The sequence below is a fragment of the Medicago sativa genome, chromosome 5, assembly GCF_051527215.1.
Source record: "Medicago sativa cultivar Bolivia chromosome 5, Bolivia_mono, whole genome shotgun sequence".
NCBI classification, from domain to species: domain Eukaryota; kingdom Viridiplantae; phylum Streptophyta; class Magnoliopsida; order Fabales; family Fabaceae; genus Medicago; species Medicago sativa.
The window spans coordinates 27,561,374-27,567,633 of NC_140753.1; the positions used below are offsets into that span (position 1 = coordinate 27,561,374).

The window sequence follows — 6,260 nt, forward strand, 5'->3', positions numbered from 1 at the left end:
CCATTATTAGCAAAATAAAGATCACGGTTAGTTTGTACCCAGAAAAAAAAAGATCACGGTTAGTTAAAGAAATCAATAAAAATAAAGAAATAGTACAATGAATTCATAATGTTGCCAAATTAATATGATGGCGATTTCATAGTCAAGATTGTACAATAAGTTTAAATTAAGTTTTAACTAATATAATTGCCAAATTAATATATAAGTTTCGACAAATATTACACTAATTTTTTTGGTAAGCGTGGAAATCTTAACGTAAAAATAAATGGAAAACGTTCTATTAAACCTAAAAGGCACAACACCAGTCTAAAGAGGTGATGATGGATAAAGAGAGATGCTTGGAAAATCACATTCTGATCAAAATAAAAGAAAAATGTCAAAAAAATTTAAAACAATTTGCAAGGTCGTTCTTCTCGTTGAAAGTTTGACCACATATTCACAATGCATTTGTGATGCATTCGCGAGAAAAGGTGTCACGATAAATAGCGCGGCTGAAAAAAAAATGATTAAAAATGTGGTTCACTAAATAATTTTGCCCTCTATATTTTTTACAGGTGCATATCAATGTTTTACTACTCTCTTCTACAAAAAAAAAAAAAAAGAGAAAAGAAGAAGCAATAATCGCTTAATTTATTTTTCACATATTACTGATTCATTTTATGGTGTAGGTTTTTCCATAAAAAGCGAATCAGACTAAGCAGCAATATAGTTAAAGAACATGTAAAAATACAGACTCTATATTTGCTAAACTATGTTCCTGGTTATCTACTCATAGAACTTCTTGTCAAAGAGCTACAATGAAAACCATTAAAACAAATTCAGCAACCTCGTAATCTTTTCTTAATCTCTTATTTAATATCAACATTCAAATAGAAAATTACATAGAATTGTTATTTTGATTTCATTCCATATATCAGAATACAAAAACACACATGAAAAAATCATTAGAATTTGTAACTTAGCGTTAAGAATTAACCTATATATAGATCAAAATGTAGGAGTAAAAACATATGACCATCTTTGTAAAAAAAAAAAACTTGTAAAATTGTGAATCCTAGCAAAACTTTTGATGATCGTCTTCACACAACGTATTGTGCTCCTTTTGTGGCCGCCTCTCTAAAAAATTAGAGTGGTTGCTATCGTGACATGAACAACTCCTTAAGTCCATCAGTCTTTATTCCTCGATTATCAACAGGTTTACAAAATGAAGTGGGTATCTCTTCTCCGGCTTTTTAAACTTCTTTTCCACACCTGAAGATTAAAAATTAAATTGATCATTTCAAACTCACTACATAGCTAAAGAGAAACATACATCTAGATCCAAATAGAAATGCACAACAATTATATAACCTTAAACTCCCAATAAAATAGCATTAACATACACCGTTGAGATACCAAAATGCTCGACAATTTTTTTCTTTCAAAGGTGATAATAATACAGAAAAAGATGCATTCATGAATAAAAAATTGCTGTTGTGTGTGCATCTGCTAATGCTGAGAGATGAATGATGAATTATTGTGCAAGATGAGTAAATAGTGGTATGTATATATAGCACCTTTTTTTTTTTTGAGAGAATATATATAGCACCCTAAACACTAAAAATGAAGAACATGATTCATGCGTGATTCATGGAATCTGTGATCTGCAATTTCAGCCCTCTTAATTTCTTTTGTTTAGTGCACCAAAGAATTGGGCGTCACCCCTCTTTTATTATGAAAAATGAAGAAAAAAAATGAGTGAATGAATATGCCTTTCAAACACCTGTAATCTTTTTATTCAATGACATTCCAAATTCGAATCGTATTTGTGATTTGCATATTGATTACTCTATAAATACACGAAATAATTTTCCTTTCACTCCAAACACCTGTAAAATCAACTTTGATAATAATACACGGTTTTATTTTATAATCCAAGCGGTCCATGTTGATAAGCAAATAAACATGCCACCCGTAGCAAATGTTTACTATGAAGATGAAGATGAAGATAAATAAGAGATACAAAATAAAAGGATTTTTAATTTGTACCCAAAAAAAAAAAAGGTTTTTAATTAATGATATATAAGTCAAACATTATTGTACCGTTTTTGTATCCCTTACATACACACATTTTTAAGAATTCAAAAATTAAATTCATTTCTTAATAAAAACAATGATCTGGTACCTTTTTAAGAATTCACTAATTAAAACCCTTTATTAATAAAATCAATGATGTTTCTTTCTTTTGGGCCTTTGGCCCTCTTTTGTACCCCAAAAAAAAAAAAAATCAATGATAACGCAGTGATACTACCATAACATATGCCAAGATCATAACAATTAATGACAATTAGCATAGAGAGAATGACACGTGTACTATTGAAAAAAAATAGCGCAAATATATATAATAGAGATTTTGTTCTCTACTAGATCTATAACGAGGCAACAAAATCTAATTCATTGACTAACATTTCAGGAATAATCGAATGGAAATCATTGATTTTTTCGTGCACTTGTACAATGTCCAAAACTAATTTCCGACGAGTGTGATTTCTTTGATTAAATATGAAAGAAGGTACGCATCATGAATGAAAATATGATTTTGTCTTAAAGTATTATAATTATGAATTTAAGATGTAATATTCTTCATCTATTATAGTTTGTTTTGAATTGATTGGTTTTATTTCAAGGTGTAGTGTCATTTTTATTTGAATTAAATTGAATGCATCTTTTTTTAGGAATGATTTAATAAATCTTGATGGCATAATTTAATCAATGGTCAATAACATGTTATATATTTTTTCTATTTGATATTTTTAAAAAATTATTTTCATCTATTTTTCTAATTATTCTAGAAAATGAATTTTATAAGGAGTAATTTTCTACATTATGTATAAGTATTGTCTTGTCTTTTTTTTTATTGAATTCGTAAGTGGTATATAGAACATGGAGATAAATTTTAAAAAGTAGTAATCATTTTTCAATCTGAGGAGCAATTATTAGATCTCGAGCAACAATTATTAAATTAAAAATATTATTTTTTTCCGAAGAACTATGGAGATAAATTATTATTGATATTTGTAGGTTGCCGAAAATTAACATTTCAAAACTTTGAAAATAAAACCGGGGCAAACTATTGCTACCAATGTCATTCTCAAGTTCCGAAGAACTGTATGATGTAAAACAAAGATCTTTTGAAATTTTGAATTTGCTATTTTATAATTTGAAATATTTACAATCTAATAAAGATGTGCAGTAAACGTAGCAAGTTAATTTTGAATTCATTGAATTTACTTATGAATTTAGATTTTGAACAGGTACTAAAAAGGGGAAGATGGCTAAGCCTGCTGCAAAAATCTTTAGGTTGATGTCATGAAGTATAGCAAGTAGTGTCTTCATGTTTATTTGCTTCTTGATCTCACGAAATGTAGTATCAACAGTGTATCTTCTATCTTGTAGACAAAACGCAAGTTCCAACAACTTCTTTGGTGTTTAAAAATGACAAAATATGAAGGATAACACTGTCGGATAAGTCGCTTAGCCTATCTTCATATGCTTTAGGTTTTAGCAGGCACTTTAATGCCTTGGAGAAGAAAGCATGTGATAGTAGGGGTTGCTTACTGTTGTTATTTCTAAATGTGTAGTTTGACTGTTCTAATTGTAATTGTAATTTTCAGTTAGAGCTAGTTTTGTATCTAAGTTATATTTTACAATGTTTTGTGTAACACTTCACCCTAGTAGAATCATCAATGAAAGACTCAAAAGTATCTATAACCTGTAGTGGAAGAAGTAGAGAAAAAGAACCACGCACATCTATGAAGAAACAGAGAAAAAGGGAATGGGCTTCATTAATACTTATTTTGAAAGGTACATGGTGATTTTTAGCATAAATGCAAAATGTTCAAATCATAAACTGGTAGCATAAACTCTTTCAAACAAAAAACAGAACAAATATATTTTTTGTATGGGTCTTGTTAACCAGTGCCCCCGGGGCACTGGTTAAGGTAGCCAAAAGAGAAAATTTTAACTTAAAAATGTCACTTTTTTAGTTTTTAATGCATTGACTACGCAACTTTCAATGCAAATACTATCATATTTGTTTCCTTAACCAGTGCCCCGGGGGCACCGGTTAACATTTTCCTTTTTTATATATAAATGCAATGTTCACATGATAACCTAGAAGCATAAACTCTTTCAAACAAAAAAAAGAACAAATATTCTAAGTAAGAAAAAGACGGATGGCGCAATCGACAATGCCATTAGATAATCCTCAAACTCTATGCCAAATCTTGTGTTAGTTGAAGAACTTGATATATTTTTGGTCGAAATCATCTTGCCCCTTCCAACACCAATCGTCATCTTCACAAGATTCTCTTGAAGCACACAATATGACAAATGAACGGTTATAGAACAATTAATATTTTTGGTAATTGTTCTTGTTGTGAATTCATTAAAATCACATCAATAAAATATTTGATGTGTGGATCAAAGTAATCAAGCAACGAAAACAACGTGGGTGACAGTTATAAACACAAGCAAAAGTTGAAAACAGTGGGAGAAAGAGAGAGAGAACACACAAAATTTGTTTACTCAGTTCGGTCCAATACTGACTTAGTCTGGGGGAAAGAGGAACCTCTGTTCCACTATAATGATGAGTAACTTTACAAGAGAGATATCAATGGGTTACAAGAATAAGTCTCCCGCCTAATTCTACCCAAAATCTCAATCTCTTCCCGTGACCAAGAGACTCAATCTTAATAGTGTTTCCCAAGGTGAATCAACCCAACCCTAGTGTTTGTTGCCAAAAGCAAACTCTATACAAACCCTAGTTTTCTTGTTGACTTTTAAACCCTTGTTTCAGCCCCCTCTATCTCAAGGTTTTTCATCTGATACAAGGTCTATATTTATAGTAAAAGTATCCCTTGTAAAATTGGAATAAATCTGAGCCCAAAATATGATTCTGTTTTATTTTCTGTCTGTCAAATTCGGCCACCGAATTACTCCATTCGGCCACCAAATTTTCACGTACCAACAGGCTGAAAAACCACAGCCAAATTCGGCCACCGAGCTATCCAATTCAGCCACCGATTTTGACAGCATCAGAACTCCAATTTCTTCAATTTTGAGTCACTTTCACATCAAAATCTTTCACATTTTTGAGTAATTTTTTAGAGAATGATAAATTAATGCTTATGGTTACTATATTTTTAATTTTAAGAATATTATAACTACATAGATTAGATTTGAAGAATTCATGTAAACCCTCCAAAATCCTCCAAAACTCTCCTCTAGTACAATTTTTGAGTTCCCGCAAATGAGGAGGATTTAGTATTATAAAGAAAAATGAACCCTCAAAGTCTTCCCCACTCAATCTCATATATTTCTTCCACTTGCTCATTTTCCTTTTTTTTCAAACTCCTCCCCTCCCTTTCCCTACAAACTCACAAATAAAGATTTAGGTCCCGTTTGAATTAACTTATTTTAGAGCTTATATAAAATAGCTTATGCAAATAAATAAGTGTTTATGTATTATTTATAAGTTTGTAAGGTAGTTTATGAAAAAATTGTTTATGAAGATACAATTTTCATTAGTGAAAGCTTATAAATTAAAATAAAAGCTTATTTATTTACATAAGTTATTTTCCATAAGGTCAAAAGAAGCTCAAACCAAACGGGGTCTTAGTGATGATAATTTTTGAGTTAATATATGTTTACCCGTTTATAATATTTTCAGTTTCTAGTTAACCCCCCTGTAAAATATTTTGTTTAGATTCCAACCCTATAATATAATGTGAAGTTCTTTAGTTTTGGACCTTCGTGGATTTTGACTGTACAAAATAGATGATATGGCAGAGGGGTAAACTAATATTCTCTCAAATTACAGGGCGAAAGTACCTTAAATTTTGAAATATGATATCATGAAAGTCCAAAACCAAAGAATCTTCAACTTACAGTGTTGGAATCTTAACAAAAAATATTACAAGGGGTAAACTAGAAACTGCTAATATTACATGGGATAAACATATATTAACCCATAATTTTTTATATAAATAAATTTAAGCAATCCCTTATCATTGACTTCTCTTTTTATAATAATTTCTTACTATTTTATTTTTTTATAAGATCTTTTATTATATTTTTCTGGGTCAAATAATGGCTGGAAATTCACCATTATCTTTAATTTCTTGTTAATCAAGCAAGGAATCCCTCAAATATATATATATATATATATATATATATATATATATATATATATATATATATATATCTCCGGCCTCCAAATT

At 29.8% G+C, this 6,260-nt stretch overlaps 1 long non-coding RNA gene across 1 annotated transcript; it reads right to left on the reverse strand.

Annotated features, from left to right (window-relative positions):
• Positions 1–876: 876 nt before the first annotated feature.
• LOC146921468 (uncharacterized) lies at positions 877–2,094 on the reverse strand. The gene is made up of 3 exons (XR_015010774.1): positions 1,589–2,094; positions 1,351–1,556; positions 877–1,251 (listed from the first exon to the last, which is right to left on the reverse strand). It is a non-coding gene; the product is annotated as an uncharacterized LOC146921468 (long non-coding RNA).
• Between the last annotated feature and the right edge of the window lie 4,166 nt (positions 2,095–6,260).